Source organism: Cnephaeus nilssonii (genome assembly GCF_951640355.1).
Source record: "Cnephaeus nilssonii genome assembly, chromosome: 7".
NCBI lineage: Eukaryota > Metazoa > Chordata > Mammalia > Chiroptera > Vespertilionidae > Cnephaeus > Cnephaeus nilssonii.
This window is the reverse complement of record NC_137078.1, coordinates 20,681,924-20,700,843: the sequence shown is the minus strand read 5'-3', so window position 1 is coordinate 20,700,843 and position 18,920 is coordinate 20,681,924. Positions and strand designations below refer to the sequence as shown.

General features: G+C 41.4%; 1 protein-coding gene and 1 pseudogene across 5 annotated transcripts in view; both read right to left on the bottom strand.

Annotated features, from left to right (window-relative positions):
- The window catches only part of HIVEP1 (HIVEP zinc finger 1), a 164,533-nt gene that overhangs the window by 43,083 nt on the left and 102,530 nt on the right, over positions 1-18,920 (bottom strand). The window lies entirely within an intron of this gene.
- On the bottom strand, positions 5,604-13,500 carry LOC307102686 (pre-mRNA-splicing factor RBM22-like; annotated as a pseudogene). Its single transcript has 2 exons — positions 13,432-13,500; positions 5,604-6,460 (listed from the first exon to the last, which is right to left on the bottom strand). The product of its transcript is annotated as a pre-mRNA-splicing factor RBM22-like (transcript).

Genomic DNA, 18,920 nt, shown 5'->3' with positions numbered 1-18,920 from the left:
GTTCCCAAATTACTTCTACAGAATAAAAGATGAAAAAACGAGCAACTTTCCTGGCTCAGGAGAGTATCTGAGTTAAGTGTGATGAAGAATATTGTCAAGGTTGGTAGTAGGCAGGTAAGCTACAACCTAATACTGTGTTTAAAATCCTGCCTTGACTGAAGGTGAGTCTCTTGTTTAGCTTTACTCAGAGACACATCAGTGTGAAAGACTTTAGATCTCTTTTGGGTCTTGGGGACATAAGGATGACATGTTTTCTAACAATTGAGAGCATGTTGGGTCAGAGAGTCAAGAGGTCAGAGAGGGACCATTTAGAAGGCCTTTCAGTAGCTAGGTTGAACTACCTGAGGTCGGTGTTGGCTGATTCAAAGCAAGGAAACCTGAAAAGGGTTTGCCAAAGACTTTCCCATCTTTATCAGGAGAACAGAGCTAGTTTGGGAGAGAGTGGGGGAAATCAATGCAGGAGAACAGAGGTAGTTTGGGAGTGAGAAAATAAATAAATTCACTTTCCATTCCACCAAATCTCAAACTCAATGTACATGTATAGACTTATAAATTGTAGCTGCAAGTCCAGGACTACAAATTTTCAATAGGGAAATATGATTAGGCTAATTATGACATAGCCACTTAACATGACATTATACAACCATTTAAAATAATTATGTAAAGTACATAGCTATATGAAAATTATAACTTACTAAATACACTTGCATTTTCTTTTCTTTCCTAGAGAGAAGTGTGGGCTCCAGGCACAGATCTGAGAGTACACAGTGATAACTATTCTTGTAAAAGTTCATAAATGACAAGCCAGAGAGAACATACAGTAGAGAAAGAAATCAGCCCTCAGAAACTTGGGTAATCCCTATATTTAGGAGTGAGCTAAAAATGAAAGAAACAAGGGGTAATAAGAAAGATAAGACAGAACATGTGAGAGTAAAGTGCCCAGGAAGTCAGGGTTTATGAACTTATAAGATGGAAGATGTGGCTAATAGTGCTAAAGCTTACATTCAGATCAACAGGACTAAACCAGAGGGCGCTGGATTTGATGGTCACTGGGACTAGGAGGACATCTCAGAGAGCAGCTTGTCAGTTAGATACGGGGGTAAAAGCGACATTACAGAAGTGTAGAGAGTGATGGAGGGCATGGTGACACACACGAGTCAGCAAATACACTGGCTAAGAATCTGGCTGTGAAAAGAGAAAGGCAGGAGGTCAGTATCAGGGGAAGAGGTTGAAGGAAGGTTTCTTTATTATGATAAGGGGCACTGATTGTGCTTAAAACAGGAAGTAAAAGTCAACAGTGAAAAAGAGATTGAAAATGAAATATAGATAATAAATTTATGTGCGATAAAGAATTATTCCAGATGTTTAATCAAGAAACTACCACATGGATGTGAGCACAACTAATTTAATTTAGCAAACAACAGGTACCAAGTGATTCATCCCCAAGTTCTTCCCATTCCCCATGGAATGTAATTCAAATATCTAACTTGGCTGAAGATGGCATGGTCATCTGGCTCTGAGCACCTTTCCAAACGCCCCCATACCATTTCCCTCTTAGTCACTGAGTTTCAGCCACGTGGGTAAACTTTCTGATCCTCCAACAGGCCTATCTCCTTCCTGCCCCTGGGAATTTGTACTTGCGATGTCTTAAAAAGCCCTCCCTACTCTCAACTCTTTAAATTGTCTGGATCATTTCCCACCTTTAAGTCTAACACACAAATGTTACTACTAGGCTCTTCCTGTCCACCCTGTTGATTTCATTCTTAATTTCGATAACAATAACTGCCCACTCCCCCTGTTGATTTCATTCTTAATTTTGATAACAATCTAAAATGTTCTCTTTATCTATTTAAATATTTTTGTCTACCTTTTGATTAGTAAAATCTATAAGACCTTGTCTTTATTATTCACTCCTATACATCCAGCCTTTCTTTGCTAATGAAAGAAGTCTTCAAGTAAGAGAAACTAAGGAGCGATATTAGGCAAGCTAATGATGTATTCATCATATTAGGAAATATTAATTAGAAATTCACATGACCATTTTAAATAAGGATGAATAATATTTAATAAAATTCAACAATCATTCCTTACTTTAAAAGAAATGAAAACAACTCAACCTGCTTCCAGATGTAGAAAGTTGGAAATAGTATCGCTCCTACCCTAACAATAAAAAAGCCAGAAACATTACAAAAATCAAACTTCTCTTGAGCCTGTCAGAAAGCCAAGGCCACAGAGCAACCACACAGCCTGAACTCCATGAAGACACATGTGGACTGGGTCACTGGGACTGAGCAGGGCAGAGGATGTGGAGGAAGGCAGGGCAGCCATGCAAATGAATGAGAAAATATGCACTAAAATTGTAACAAATATTGGAGGCTGGACTAGCCTGGACTCAGACATGATAAAGTTCACACTCACTCCCAGGCTCTATTCTGTGGGCCCGCAGCAGGTGCTCACACAGGTAGAGGGCAGGAGACCAGGGAAAGAAGTCCTCCACATGCAGACATGCAGGAGGGGGCAGCTGCCATTGTAGAAAAGGCACAGAGCCCCAGGGCCTGCTTGAGCAATTCTCTCATACGGAGCAAAAGCCTTAACCTTTTTTTTTTAAAAATATATTTTATTGATTTTTTTACAGAGAGGAAGGGAGAGGGACAGAAAGTCAGAAACATCGATGAGAGAGAAACATCGACCAGCTGCCTCCTGCACACCCCCCACTGGAGATGTGCCTGCAACCCAAGGTACATGCCCTTGACCGGAATCGAACCTGGGACCTTTCAGTCCGCAGGCTGACGCTCTATCCACTGAGTCAAACTGGTTCTGGCAAAAGCCTTAACCTTTAAACTGCTGTGGAAAAGGAGTTACAGATATACCACCCACAGGGCATGGGTAAAACTCACTGTGGCTTGGGAAAGGGTAAGCACTCTCTACTCCAGGGGAGGTATGAAACTGTCCTAGTACCACAATCCCATACCAATAACAGAAGTGTGCTACCATGGGTGAGGGGCAGGAAACACTAGAACTGCCCAAGACAGGCCAGATCAGGATAACAGCAATCCTCACCTATCTCTACCACCAGCCGAGCACTGAGAAAGAAGCAAGTCGGCTGTTAGGAGAGGGACAGGAGGATGGAGACTCCCACCGCCACCAGTGGCACAGGCAGCTGAAAGCTAAGCATGCAGCACTAACACAGACAAATCCTCCAGGTCCCCAGCCCCACTATAAGCACAGGAAATGGCACGTCATCACTATGAGAATTCGAGGCCAGTGTGATACACTGAAGATGAACATAGCAATAACCTAGCCCAACTCCTGAAGAGACTGCCTCAACTCCCTGCCTGGTGACCTGACAGAAGAACGGTGCCCATCTGCAGCCATTAAAAACTACTGACCTCAGTATTTTCTGTTATACACACATCCAAAATTCAATTAAAGTTTAAGACACACACATGCATGTATTTAAAAGCAAACCACTGTCAAGAGATAAAGTAATCAAAAGAACCATATTCCAAGATGATTGAGAAGCTGGAACTCTCAAGGATTCTACACTAATAAAAGAGAAACATGCAAATTGACTGTCACTTCACGACACCCACCAGCCAATCAGGACTATGCAAATTAACCCGACAAAGATTGTGGCGGCCCCGCCCCCCAGCCGCTCTGGGCCTCTGGGCAGCACGCACGCACGCAGGTGCAGAGCAGCCGGTGGGGCGGGACCCCTGCTATGAGGGAGAGGGCAGGGTGGAGGGAGCTACAGGAGCAGCGCTTTGGCTGGAGCAAAGACTGAAGGCACCGGCCGGAGCGAAGACGGAAGGCACCGGCCGGAGCGAAGAAGGAAGCCTCCGGCCGGAGCGAAGACGGAAGGCAGTGGCCAGAGCAAAAGCCTGGGTCCCAGGTGCCGGAGGAAAACTGGTGCCGGCAGCCAGGGGAAGGAAGGCCTATTGCACAAATCTTTGTGCAACGGGCCTCTAGTTTAAAATAACTGTTATTAATATGTTAAAAAATCCAAAGGAAAGGATTGACAACATGCATTCAGAAAAGGGAATTAAAGAAAAGAGGGAAAAATGAAAATGAAAGAACTAAAAGATAAAGAAAGCCTTTGATAACTCATTAGTAGACTCAACAAAACTAAGGAATCAGTGATCTTACAGATAAACCAATAAATATTAACCAAACAAAAACATAAGAAAAATAATATAAAAAGAAAAGTGCATCTAAAAGCCACAGGACAATATCAGATGGTCTAATGTGTACCAGGGGACTGCAGAAGAAGAAAGAACAGAGAACGGTAGTAGGAATATGTGAAGAAATAATGGCCAAGAATGTTCCAAAAATAAACACATAAGCAATAGATCCAAAATGCTTAGACAACCCCAAATGGATAAATAAAAATAAAAAATAAGGATAAAAAAGAAAAATCAAATTAAAAAAAAACCACACACACCTAGGCACATCATATTCAAACTGTCAAAAAACAAAGATAAAGAGAGAACCTTCAAGAAACCCATAGGGTCGAAAAATGTGTTACTTATAGAGAACCAAAGATAAAAATTAAAGCAGGCTTCTCAATGGAAACTATGAAGTAACATTTTAAAACTATTGTGAAAGAAAAAATAAATTGCTAACCCAGTATTCTTTTTTCTTTCTTTCTTTCTTTCTTTTTTTTTTTTTTTGACATTTGGAAAATTGACCTGTTTTAATTAAAAAAACAACAACAAAAAACAACACACAACACAACATCAAACTATGTTTTACCATCTACAATTCAGTTATATCCAAACATTCTAAGACCAAACAGAGTTCCCTGCCCAGAGCAGGGAATTAAAATGAGACACACGAAGGTGAATGCTGAAGATCAAAGTTCCAGCCGAGGTCACAAGTCTTCCATTCAAACACACTCCAAAGCTTTTCGCTTCAGTCTGTTAAAGTGTTTTACAGGAAGTTCTTTAAAATAATTTCATCCCAGACACCAGGTTTCTTCAATGATACACAGCTTCATGACATTTGTTTCCATCCAAAAGGAATACAAAGTAATTTTTATTTTTGTCTCTTTTGGTAGCGTAGAGAAGTAAAACCATCAGCCAGATTCCTTTAGTAACCAATGAGGGAAGGAGAGGTTTAGAAGAGACCTGGGCAGAGCTGCCTGCTGGATTCCACTCGTCTTTCTGAGGGTGTGTCTTCAGAAGTGTTAAATCACACTTATGCCACTACAATGATTAGTACTAGTAATCTTTTTTTTATGATAAAAAGGAAAATATCTAATGGACATAAAAATGGTCAAAAGATTCTTTCCACAGGTTAATGTCCCCCCCCTCCAAAAAATAATACAAAATGAACATATAATTGGGATGGTAACTCCATTAGATACTCCAATTCACCCCAATGCTTGCTCCCCATAGAAGGGGAACAGGCATTAAGTTTTATTAGTAACGTTATAGTAGTAACCAGATGTGTCAATGACAGCTTAAGGTGACAGCCATCAATCAAAGCATGGCTATTGTTTTCTGACTGCCCACATCTGAACACATTCAGCTACTATGGAAACTACAAAGGAAGGAAAAATGTATTTATTCCAAGATTCGTTTCCTGGGATTTTTAAGCGCCCTGTCTTCTGTAGAGCCCAGAACGGTGATAATGTGCTAGGGGCGGCTGTGTTTCCCAGCATGAGCTCCCATTCTCCGAGGGTCCTGAGAAGGATAGTGGATTGGTCCTGGAGCCCTCATGAAAGGAGGAGGTGGTCCCATTGGGTGGAACATAAGTGGCCCAAAACCTGGGGGTGGGGTTAGGAGTGGGGCAATTCCAGGGGGTGGCGGCAGGGCGATGTTCACCACAGCTGGAGGGCCACTAGGGGGCAGGCTGAAGTAGTTGGCAGAGGCTTCTTCCTCTGCTGCAGGAGGAGGAGGAAGAGCTCCTGGCAGGCCTGGAACGGGCTCCAGCTTGATGCCAGAGTCTGTGGTTCCGTCTTTCTCTTTTTCTTTTCCTTGGGCTACTTGGGACCTTCCCCATTTCACATTAAGTCGAAGGCCATTGACAATTAGCTCATTAAAGGACTTCTCCGCAGCCACTTCAGCAGCCTGCCTTGTGGCAAACTGGATGAAAGCACATTACTGTCTCTGTACCTCGGTGACCAGCCGAATCTCTCCAAACCGGCAGAAATGATTTCTTAGATCTCAGTAATGGTATCGCCCAGACCACCAACATATAGTGTGGTGAGAGTCTTGTCCTCTGGCGGGTGCAAAGGAGGCATTGTTGAAGCCCACTTTAAAAGCTTATCTGCCACAGGGTCATTGATTCCATAATATCGGTCTTTAATGTTCTGATCAGCAAGGGGGTCATCTGGATCTGTAGGCTTCTCGTGTCTGTATGGACATTCCTCTCCTCTCTTACATTCTCCTTTCACCCAGAAGGAGCATATGCGGGGTCGATTCCTTCTGTAGTAGGGCGTGGTCCAGGCCAGTTTGAGCTGGAGTCAGTATATTGTACAACAGCAACCTCTGAGGACATCCCATGCCTCATTAAAGGTGCATCAAGCATAAGATCAGAGCAGTTCTTAGTTTTAAAAAGGCAAGATGCAATATTAAACTTTTACAACATAATAGGTAACAAAATACATTAAAAAAACTGTTCAAAAGAAATAGAAAAATAATTATGGGGTGGGGGGGAAATTGGAATTCATGATTAACAGGCTAAAGTTAACAAACAGAAAAAAGAAATGTAGTAGAATAAACACATACTAAATTCCACATCTTAAAAACCTTTATCACAAATATAAAGTTTCCAAAAAAATTTTTAAACGCTATGGGATTAGAGTATGGGATGGCACGTGAGGCCTTTCCTACAACTCATTTAAATTCATTGTGCACAGATATAAATGTGTAATGAAGTACTTGACACTAAAGTAGATCAAGATCAAGTAGCAAAATAAAAAACCAACAAATAACTGCTTATTTAATAATTGAAAATAGCACATCAAAATCTAGTAGATATAACAAAATAGATACTAAAATATTTGTATAATAAAGCATTCAAAGGCAAATAATACTCTGGAACATTTTATATGTAAAAAAATGTGCTAAGAAGTCAATACTCTGATTTCAGAGAAATAATTAGACTGTAGGAATATAGAAAAATAAAATCAAAACAAAATTAAAATAAGTAAATCAAATTGAAAAATTTTTAAGTAACACTTATCTTTGAAAAACATTTTTTTCTCTAGTATTTTTATTGATTTTTAGAGAGAGAGGAAGGGAGAGGGAGAGAGATAAAGAAACATCAAAGTGAGAGTGGAACATATATAGTCTGCCGCCTGCACATACTCCCACAGGGGATGGAGCCCAAAACCCAGGCATGTGCCCTGCCTGGGTATCAAACCAACAATATTTCAATGCATGGGTCAATGACCAACCAACTTAGCCACACCAGCCAGGGCAATCTTTGAAATTTTTAATTAAATATAATTGCAACACTAGAACAAAATGGCTACACCAGTATTTCAGCATTTATTTTCTCTAATACTAAAAACTGAATAAATTGTATTCAAGCTTTAAACTAAATTTTTAATACTCTTCTAATAAAAACAAATCATAAACATATTTTATTTGATGTTTTGTAATAAGTTTATAAGAGCTAACATTATTCTGATATGTTCTATGTATTACAATATTAAGAATTACTTAAAAGAAACTGAACACTATTAAAATAAAGAATATTAAATTAACATAAAAAACAAATTAATACTCAATCTCTTTTAGAAGTATATCTTAGGAAATAACAATGTAATGACATTGAGTCACAAGTATATTTTCATGCTGAAAGTTCAAATTGCTAAAATGTTCCGAATCTACCTTACTCAAAAGAAAGGGTAGAAAAGGTGAAGGAATTAAGCAAAAACAAAAATAAAACCTGACAGACAACAGTATGGTGGTTACATGAGGAAAGGGGCATGGAGGATGGCAGAAGAGGGTAAAAGGGGGATAAATGGTGAATCAAAGGAGACTTCACTTTGAGTGGTGAACACACAAAACAATATACAGATGATGTGTTATAGAACTGTACACCTGAAACCTATATAATTTTATTAACCAATGTCACCCCAATAAATTCAATAAAAAATTTTTAGGAGACAAGACAGTTATTCCAAATATATTTCTCTATCTTCAAATCCCTTTCTCTCTTGACTTTAGGAAATGATTCTGAACAACCTTTTGTTCTTTTGTAGAAATTGTAGTCTTGAAAAAAAAAATTCTCCTTTTGTTTCAAATAAAGAATTTTCATTGGGCCTTATCTTTGTTTCCTCGTGTATAGAAAATCTAATGTAGGATTCCTTTTATCAATTGCATAGCAATGTTCACAGTCTACTTGCTTTGAAAATCTGAATCGTTTGCACATAAAAATACTATACTTAAGTTTCTTCCTCCTCTGGGGGATTACACAGGACCAGAAAAACTTTCTCACCAAGTACAATTTTTGTTACTGATTTCTAACTTTGTTACATAGTGGTCAGAGAACTTTGTGTTGTTTTAGTCCTCTTTATGGACTAAGTTATAGCTTATCCTAGAGAATGGTCCATCTTCACTGGACAAGACTACGTATTCTGCTATTCTGGTGGAATGGTTCCATAGATGTCTGTTAGGTCTAGTTGGCTTATTTTATTAAGTCTTTTATTTCTTTGTTGATCTTCTGCCTATTCCATCCATTATTGAAAGTGGGGTACTGAAATCTCCAATTGTACTGTTGAATTGTCTATTTCTAATTTCACTTCTATCAGTTTTGCTTCATATATTTTGGGGCTCTGTTGTTAAGGGGATATATGTTTATAACCGTTATATCTACTCATTTCATTTGAAAATGGAAAATGGTTATCTCTAGTATCATTTTTTATTTTAAAGTCTCTTTTGTCTAATATTAGCATAGCTACTCCAGCTTTCTTATGCCTGTTGTTTGCATGGCATATCTTTTTCCTTCTTTTTACTTTCAAATCCAGTAGTGCCTTGAAATCTAAAGTGTGTCTCATTGTAGACAGCATATAGTTAGATGTTGTTGTTTTTAATACAGTCTGATAAGCCCTGCCTTTTGACTGAATTTAATCCATTCACATGTAATACTATTATACACAGCGGAATTTATCTCTGTCATTACTTTTTGTTTTCGATACATCTTATGTCTTTTTGTTCCTACACTTCTCCTTTACTGCTTTATTTTACATGAAGTGAATATCTTCTAATATAACCTTTTAATTTCTTTAATGGTTTTTTCACTAATTTTTTTAGTTATTTCCTCTTCGGCTTACCTTACATTTTAACTTATCAGAATCTACATCACATTTATACCAACTTAATGCCAGTGAGACATAAAAATGGTACACTTACAAAGCTCAATTCTCTTTTCCCTTTTGTGTGGTATTATATATACCACATTGAAAAATATTACACTCCAACCATACACTGTTATAATTACTACTTTACATAATATCACTTTTAAATAGGCCACTAAGAGAAGAAGAGCAAGTAAATACAACATTTATATTAACCTTCTTATCTACCCTGTAGACAAGTACTTTTGCCTGACTTCTAAGAAGCACCTCAAAGAAAGTGGTAAGAACCTTGTACTTCAAGTCACTTATTTATATAGAAAATGCCTAGGCATATGCATGAGGTAGTTACCTCAGAAGTGAAGAGAATAAATTGTACATAACCTATTTTCTTTACAAGATCATTCTTCTATGAATCCCCAAAATGCATTCCTTTGTTTTTCATAGTCCTCAGGGACACTGTCCTCAAAGCAGCTCGAATCTGCACATAATTACCAGAAAACCATTTCATCTCTCTTGTCAAAAAATGAAACACTAGATATAAATACATACTTTATACAATCTCAAAAAATGTGTTTTGAACATTTTATTCTCCCTAAAATCATGATGCCTCGTCTAATCAATTTTGAGAGCACTGTGTCATGACAACTGGCAGTGGCTTTCTCCCTTTCTAAATGGTGCATGAAATCATTGCACATCTTCCAATCAATAGCATTTTTAAGTCAATGGAATGTGCTATAAAAGCACAAAGGACAAGAGCCTTTCTATAAATCCTATAAAAATAAAACCTTGGTAGCTATTTAAGTCTCTGACTCAAAACGTATTATTAAATGGATAGTTATCAGTAACACTATTAAAAAATAGAGAATTTTAACTTCTCATATTTTGTAGGAAGTTTTAGTGTTTTGCATTTAAATACCACGAGGACAGAATACTTAAAGACACGTATTTTACATTAACGCACTGAAAATGCTTTGTTTATTTATAATTATGCCAATCAACTTCCATAAAGCTGGCACAGTCTATCTGAAAGGCAATGATATCTTGGGATTTTTAAATATTAAAATATTGACAGGATTGACATATGATACCTTTAACTCACACACATGGTACAAATAATTAAAACAATACTATTCCCTGTAATTCAAGCAACTAGCATTGTCTATCACGCTAGCAGAATGCTTCACGAGACCAGACTATTTACATTTGAAATTCCAAGTAATATTATATGGAGATGAATTTCTTTAGTGAAAAACAGAAAATCTGTTGCTGTTTTCCCCAGGGAAATTTGTTAGGCACTGCTGCCGGTCTCCATAAAACCTCATGAATTTTGATTCTACCAATTCAGATTTTATGATAATTTGGGCAAAAACTGAGCTAAAGCTTATGGGTTCCTTTAGGATTTAGACTTTTGCTTCCTATCTATTTGCCAGGGCTAAAAAAAATGGCTGATGCATAATAAAAATTTACTGAGTACAAGACTGAAGTAACAACTTTACAAGAAAAACATGACAAATTTTCTGGAACACTTAATATTAACCCTTTGCACTCGCTTGCTTTTTTCATCGAACTGCTACCGATGCTGCTAACCGTGTCGAGTCACACTCGACATCCGAGTGCAAAAGGTTAAGAACATATAAACATTTTATTTAAAATAAATACCCATTAACATGCTTATTTTAATACACTGTTCCCCAGTAATTAATTTGTAAACCCAGGAATAATGACTTGTCAAAAATATACATTTAACTAGTTAGCATTCCAATAATCTATCTATATAAAACCCTAATATGCAAATAGGCCGAACAGAGGAACGACTGGTCACTATGACACACACTAACAACCAGGAGGAAGACATTCAATGCAGGAGCTGCCCCCAGCCCACAGGCCCCGACCAGAGGCAGCAGCAGGGGCAGGGTTGGCAAGCGGGTGGTGCCAGGCCAAGACGGGTGTGAGCAGGGACCCCTATCACCCCACCGGTTGCCCCACAGATCGGCCCTGATCACCGGCCAGGCCGAGGGACCCTACCAGTGCACTAATTTCATGCACCGGGCCTGTAGTATATACTATATGTATACCAGAGGCCCGGTGCACAAAATTTGTGCAAGAGTAGGCCTTCCTTCCCCCGGTTGCTGGCTCTGGCTACCCTCTGGCACCCAGGACCTGGGATTCCCTCCAGCCACTGGCAGGCACAGGGGATCTGGGCTTCCCTCGCAGCCCCAGATTCGTCAGGAAGGTCATCCAGTCTAATTAGCAAATTATGCTTTTATTATTATAATGTTAGTATGTACTCAGTCCCAGGTTGTTTGTTATTTGTTTTCTTATTGTTTCAAATGTATGTTTTGTTCTCCCTTAAACCCATGTTAAGCTTGGTCTTTTATTTCTTAATACATATAATTAGTATAATGAAAGAAAAATAATAAAAATTATAAAGTTGGCTTCAATTTCATACTTTTACAATGGGCCAGATGTTCTCATTATATTTCCAGTTACCCAGATATGTACTCTATGAACTTAAAAAAGTTATATTATCTAAGATGGCATAAAAAATGGCCATTGAAAAACTTACGTTCAGAATTTTTTATTGAATTTTTTTTTTTTGGAGAGAGAAAGAGGACGAGAGACAGAGAGAGAGAGAGAGAGAGAGAGAGAGAGGAAAAAAAACACACTGATTTGTTGTTCCACTTATTTATGCATTCATTGGTTGATTCTTGTATGTGCCCTGACTGAGGATCAAACCCACAACTTGGGCATATTGAGATGATGCTCTAACCCAGTGGTCGGCAAACCGCGGCTAGCGAGCCACATGCGGCTCTTTGGCCCCTTGAGTGTGGCTCTTCCAAAAATACCACGTGCGGGCGCGCATGTACAGTGCGATTGAAACTTCATGGCCCATGCGCAGAAGTCAGTTTTCGGCTGGGCGAGTCTATTTTGAAGAAGTGGCGTTAGAACACTCAAGGAGCCAAAGAGCCGCGGTTTGCCGACCACTGCTAACCAAATGAGCCCAGCCAGGGCCCAGAATTTTATTTTTTAATGCAACAAAATATTTCCAGTTGAATTCAATCTATGATAGATTGGTTATATAACTTAATTAAACAGAAATTTAAGATGGAGTAGAGTTATAGAGCAACACTCTTTATGTGGCATAAAAAATGAGACTCAGAAAGAAGGTGGTCTGGATGAGTTATCTAGAAAATGGCCTTTGTTAGCTGCAAAATTTTTGCCTGGGTAGCAGGATTTTGTGGGTAAATAAGATCTACTCGAATTGTTTGGGTCTGATAGAATCACCTAGATTTGATTACTAAATTGAATTCACCAACTGATTTCCAGGAAACAGGATCACTAGAAACATCAAATACAAAATAATCTATTCCTATAGAGCAGTATTAAAATATTTCTTAGGTTAGTTAAACCTCTGAAACCAAAGTTTCAAAATGCAACAGCTCAACACTGAGAAAGTTCAAGTTGGTTCCAGATCACCAGGGGTGCTCTGTGCTCGGTTCCATGCACCTTTGCAAGAACCTGGGCTGATGGCAGCTGTGACATCTTCAACATGTGGCTTTCGGGGGTAGTTTGGTATCACCCTCCCCCTTTTCATCAGTAAAGTGAAAGAGTTTGAAGGAACAGTTGGGTGGGGGTGGTTATACATCAGGCTTGGAAGCGGCACACAGCACATATGGCCAGTCTATGGCCAACCTAACTACAGAGGAGGCTGGGGAAGGTATCTAGTTGGGTGCCCAGGAGAAAGGGAAGAAGAGATTCAGGTGAACAGCTAATGTCTCTGTCACAAAAGTCATTCAACAAGCAGGTCTCCTATAGCCTCTGTAACTTTGAGCCTCAAAAGTCTTATGAAAACAGAAGGGCAGTTTAGAGGAGTAGCAGTTAGGTTTTGGGGATCAGATGGCATTAGGCTGGGTGACCTTGGCAGGGATGTCCCATCCTTTTGGGGCCACAGCTCTTTCAACCAGAGAAGAATTCTCTCAGAGTTTTAGCCTCCTGCTGTTCCCTGTAGACTCTCATTGCAGCTGCCTCAGCTATAGCACATTAGGGGCTGGGACTGAGCACAACAAAAAAACCCACACAAAACAGTGATTTCTCCCCACTCTCTCTGGTTGTTGGGAGACCTTTTTCCTTCTCTTCAAGCCCAAACAAGAGGACTTCTCCTGGAGCTCTCTGTTGGCACCTATGTCCATGTCCACAGTCTCCACTGTCCTGAGCCCAGCCCAGGAGACACAGAGAAAAAGGCATGGGACACTAATGGCTTGTTTGACGGCACTTCCAATTCTCATCTTCCTCCCCAACCAACCAGCTCCTCTTTCCTCTCCAAATTCCTCCCTGCATGCTAAGTTCAGTGGCATGTGCCTTAGGAGACACTGGATGAAGGATGTTCACTCTATCTTGCCCTAAATTGGACCCTGCATTATTAATTTTATACTTGCTTAAATTCTCATCTATAATAATCCTATCTAATAATAGAGTAACATGTAAATTACCATCACTCCGCTACGCCCACGATTGGGCGGCGGGAGGCTGGGGGGCAAGACTCGGGGTGGCCTATCTGGCCATTGAGAGGCACAGATCCGCTGCCACTGAGGGGGGCTACCTTGCTGTTGAGAGGCGCAGGGGGCGGGACTCCCACCCCCTGTGCCTCTCAACGGCCAGATCCGTGGCCGCTGAGGGGGCCTGCCGCGGACACCCAGCTGCGCCTCTCAACGGCAGGGTAGCCAGGTGTCCACGGCAGCCCCCCTCAGCAGCCGTTGAGAGGCGCAGGGGGAGGGGGTCCCAACCCCTGCGCCTCTCAACAGCAGGGTAGCCCCCTTCAGCGGCCGCGGACCATCAAAAGTGGGGGAGCTGGGTGCCTGTCTGCTCCAGCACCAGCGGACAGGCACCCAGCTCCACCGCGAAAAGCGAAAGCGTGTAGAAGACCCTACACGTGCATGATTCAATCATGCACTGGGCCTCTAGTAAAAGCATAATATGCTAATTAGACCAGACGTCCTTCTGGACAACCTTCCAGATGAAGCCGGGGCTGCAAGGGAAGCCTGGGTCCCAGCAGCCAGAGAGAAGTCCAGGTCCCGGGTGCCAGAGGGAAGCCAGTGCTAGCAGCCGGGGGAAGAAAGGCCTACTCTTGCACAAATTTTGTGCATCGGGCCTCAAAAGCAACAACAAAAACTTCAAGGAATATGCTGTAGTTTCCTTAAGCTTTCTTAATGTCAAGATGAAATAATATTGTGTAACTGGCAGCAGTTGGGAGGGGAAGGGGGTAGGGGAGGAAGTTTAAATACGCTGATTTCCTCATTTTTCATAGTTACAAATATATCTGAAGTAGCTAAAATTCAGGAAGAATCCACAGAGAAGCTAATAATGACGGTTGCCTGATCTCACTCAGCTGTGTTAGACTGCATTATTTGTTCAAATTATTTGTTGCTTTCACCTATTCTCATCTGCCATTCTTCCCAGTAGACCAAATATATTTCTTTATTTTATTCAGTTTGGGTTTGACCTTTCTGCTTTGACGAAATAAATGTGAGTATACATGACATGGACCATACTGGAGCATAAACTTAAGATGCACCTGCATGGTTTGGCCCTGCCTCTCTTGTTCCTGCCAGGACTGGGTTCTAGGTGGGTCATAATGTATTCGTTTTTAGACTTGGGGTAACAAACCAGGAGCTACACTGTAAGGGGGTGATAGCTGGGAGAATTTGGTAGGTAGGTGGTATGAATACATAGATGGAGGGAGCGCACAAGAATGAAGTAGAAAATGGAGCTAGAGGCACATGTCCTGACTCTGGATGACTGTGGGTGGAGGTCCTATCCCACTGCCATTACAAAGCAGCTCTCCTTCCTTTTCTGGGCAGGGCTGGATCCCTCCGAAGCCTCATATCATTAGTTGGTACTCTAAGTGTACCATATGTTACTGAGGAGACAAAACAGGACATCCTATATAATAAAAGCCTAATATGCTAAGTGTCCGGTTGGCCATTCAACCAATCTAAGTGTAATATACTAATGATATGCTAAGGCTGCTCAACTGCTCGCCATGAGGTGCACTGACCACCAGGGCGCAGCTGACCAGTCCCTATGACATGCACTGAGGGCAGTTGCTATAATGTGCACTGACCACCAGTGATTTCAATAGAAAAGAATAAAGGCTTAAGAATGAATAAGCCCAGTTTTCAACTTAAGAAATTTGATAATAGAATAAACCCAAAGAAAAACAGGGGAAATGATAATAAAGACCCAAAAAAAATTTTAATCCTCACCCAAGGATATGCTTTTTAAAAAAATGATTTTAGAGAGGGCGGGGGGAGAGAAAGGGTGAGAGAGAGAAACATCGATCTGAGAGGGAAACATGATTGGTGACTGCCCGCAGGAGCCCGACAGGGGATCAAACCCAAAACCTGGGTATGTGCCCTGATTGGCATTCAAACCTGAGATCTTTTGGTGCAGGGTTCGATGTTCCAACCAACTGAGTGCCACACCAGCTAAGGCAATAGCAAAATTTGATAAAACTGAAAAGAGTGATACAAGAGAGTATCAAGAAAGTCAGAAGTTGATATAACAAAAAGGGGGTGAAACAGACAAACCCCTGGCAAAACTAATCAAGAGAGAAAAGGCATGAATGAACAATACTAACAAAGAAAAAATGGAGACACAACTAGAGACCCATCAGAAATAAATGAGAGTAAGAGAACGCCATGAGTGATTTATTGTCACTAAATATGAATACTTAATATTATAAAAAATATATAATTTATTGTCAGATTGAAGAGAGAAAAGAAAGCTTGAATAGTTCCGTATCATTAAATACACTGACACTGTACTTAAAAAAATCTATCCTCAACCCCTCTGAAAAGTCAAAATATATTCTAAAACATGCCTATAAAGCTACCATTTCATTTTTAAACAAACACCTCCTTGGGAAGCAGGCAGATACAGTTCTCAGATAACCTTAACACAAACCAGACAAGGACAATTACAGGAAAGTAAAGTATCTCTTGAACATGAATACAGAATTCAACAAATATTAACAAATCTAGCAGTATGTTTAAAAAGATTAAACATCAAGACCAAATTGGTTTCATTTTATTTAAAAAACGCAAGGTTTAAACATTAGAATCTTACCTTATAATAGAGAAACATGCAAATTGACCGCACCTCCGCTATGCCCATGATTGGGCCAGCGGAGGCTGAGGGCGGGACTCCGGGTGGCCTGTCGACCGTTGATAAAATCAAGATGGCGGTGCCCAGTGGCCGCGCCCGAGCCGCTGCTCCCCGGGGGTGCCTGGGGTGATCGGCACCCCGGGGGGCGTGGCCGCGCCCGTGACCGCTCCCCGGGGGTGCCTGGGGTGATCGGCACCCCGGGGGGCGTAGCCGCGCCCATGCTGCCGCTCCCCGGGGGTGCCTGGGGCGATCGGCAACCCCGGGGGGCGTGGCCGCGCCCCTTCTGCCGCTCCCCGGGGGTGCCTGGGCGATCGGCACCCCGGGGGGGCGTGGCCGCGCCCGTGCCGCTGCTCCCCAGGGGTGCCTGGGGCCATCGGCACCCTGGGGGGGGCGTGGCCACGCCCGTGCCCGCTCCCTGGAGGTGCCTGGGGTGATCGGCACCCCGGAGGGCGTGGCCGCGCCCATGCTGCCGCTCCCCGGGGGTGCCTGGGGCAATCGGCACCCTGGGGGGCGTGGCATGGGGGCGTGGCCGCTCCCCAGGGGTGCCTGGGGCGATGGGCACCCCCGGAGGGGCGTGGCATAGGGGCGTGGCCGCTCCCCAGGGGTGCCTGGGGCGATCGGCACCCCGGGGGGGCGTGACCACGCCCCTGCCATTGCTCCCCGGGGGTGCCTGGGGCGATCGGCACCCCCTGGGGGCATGGCAAGGGGGCGTGGCCGCTCCCTGGGGGTGCCTGGGGCGATCGGCACCCCGGGGGGCGTGGCCACGCCCCTGCCATTGCTCCCCGGGGTTGCCTGGGGAGATCGGCACCCCGGGGGGGCGTGGCCGCGCCCGTGCCGCCGCTCCCCGGGGGTGCCTGGGGCGATCGGCACCCCAGGGGGCGTGGCATGGGGGCGTGGCCGCTCCCTGGGGGTGTCTGGGGCGATCCGTGTGAGAGGGATGTCCAACTGCAGGTTTAGGCCCGATTCCACAGGGATCTGGCCTAAACCTGCAGTTGGACATCCCCCGAGGGGTCCCATATTAGAGAGGGTGCAAGCTGGGCTGAGGGACACCCTCCCCAGTGCACGAATTTCGTGCACCGGGCCTCTAGTATGAAAATAAAGACCATAAGATTATTTCTACATATGAAGAAAAAGTATTTATGAAAGAGCCCCTTAAGATGTTTTAAATCTCATAAAAAATAGAAGATAACCTCCTTAAACAATTAAAACAAACAAACAAAAATACTGAATCCCCATCCCATAAAAAGACACCAAATATTTTAATGGTGAAATTAGAAGAATTCCCTGTAACATTAAGAACAAGTCAAGAATCCCTACCATTCTTTTGGCACTCTACAGGAGACAACTTGGTAAAACAAGAAAAATAAAAGAAAAAAGAATTATTATTTTAAAAAAGAAGAAACAAAGCTTTCATTACTCCTAGCTAATATGACTTTATAAGAAACTCTAAAGATTCTGTGAACAAATTTTCAGAATGAATGAGGTTAGCCAGGGGGCTTGACATAAGATAAATATACAAAAATATGTTGCATTTCTATTTGCCAACAAGAGCTAGAAAATGATTTCTCTCCCCCGCCACACACACACACACAATTAATAAAACCAGCAAATAAATAAATAAAGTCCTAAGAAATATAAGGAATAATCATAAGACATTAAAAAATACAAGTATTAAAAATATACTATCTACTATCTTTATAGATAGGAAGGCTGAAAATTGTGACTATAGTCAGTTTGCCCCAAATTCAATGCAATCTCAAGCAAAGTTCCAACAAGTTTTTTAAAAGCTAATTCTAAAATTTAAATGGATAAGCAAAAAACTAGATATTGGAACCCTAACTCACACCATATTTTTAAAAAATCAACTCCAGATGAATTTTTAATCTGAATGTGAAAATATTTTTTATAGAAAACAGAAAAATATGTGTAAGACCTTGTGGTAATAAAGAATTTATTAAGATAAGCACACAAAAATCCCCCCCCCCAAAAAAAAACTAATGGTAAAAGAAAAAGATTGATAGGTTGATAATATTAAAAACCAAGAACTTCTGTTTATTAACAGGAACTCTAAAGAAAGAGAAAAATCAAGCAAAAAACTACAGCACATAAAATGGATAAAAGGTTATCTAAAATATATTAAGATTTTTTAAATGCATAAAAGATACCAGCAAGCATTTCAAGAAGTGCAACTAAAGACATGTTTGACATTACAACATTAGTATTCAGGGAAAAATAAATCAAGAGCAGAACAAAATAATATTTTAGATTCACTCAACTAGAAAAAAATGAAAAAGACAGACAATACGAAGTACTGAATAGCACAAAATGAATTCTTACACTCAACTTTTTGTAAAACAATTTAGCATCACCTTATGAAGCTGACTACCGACATTCCCTAAATAGTCCACACATGTGCACTGAGATATGAGAATATTCATAGCTGCAG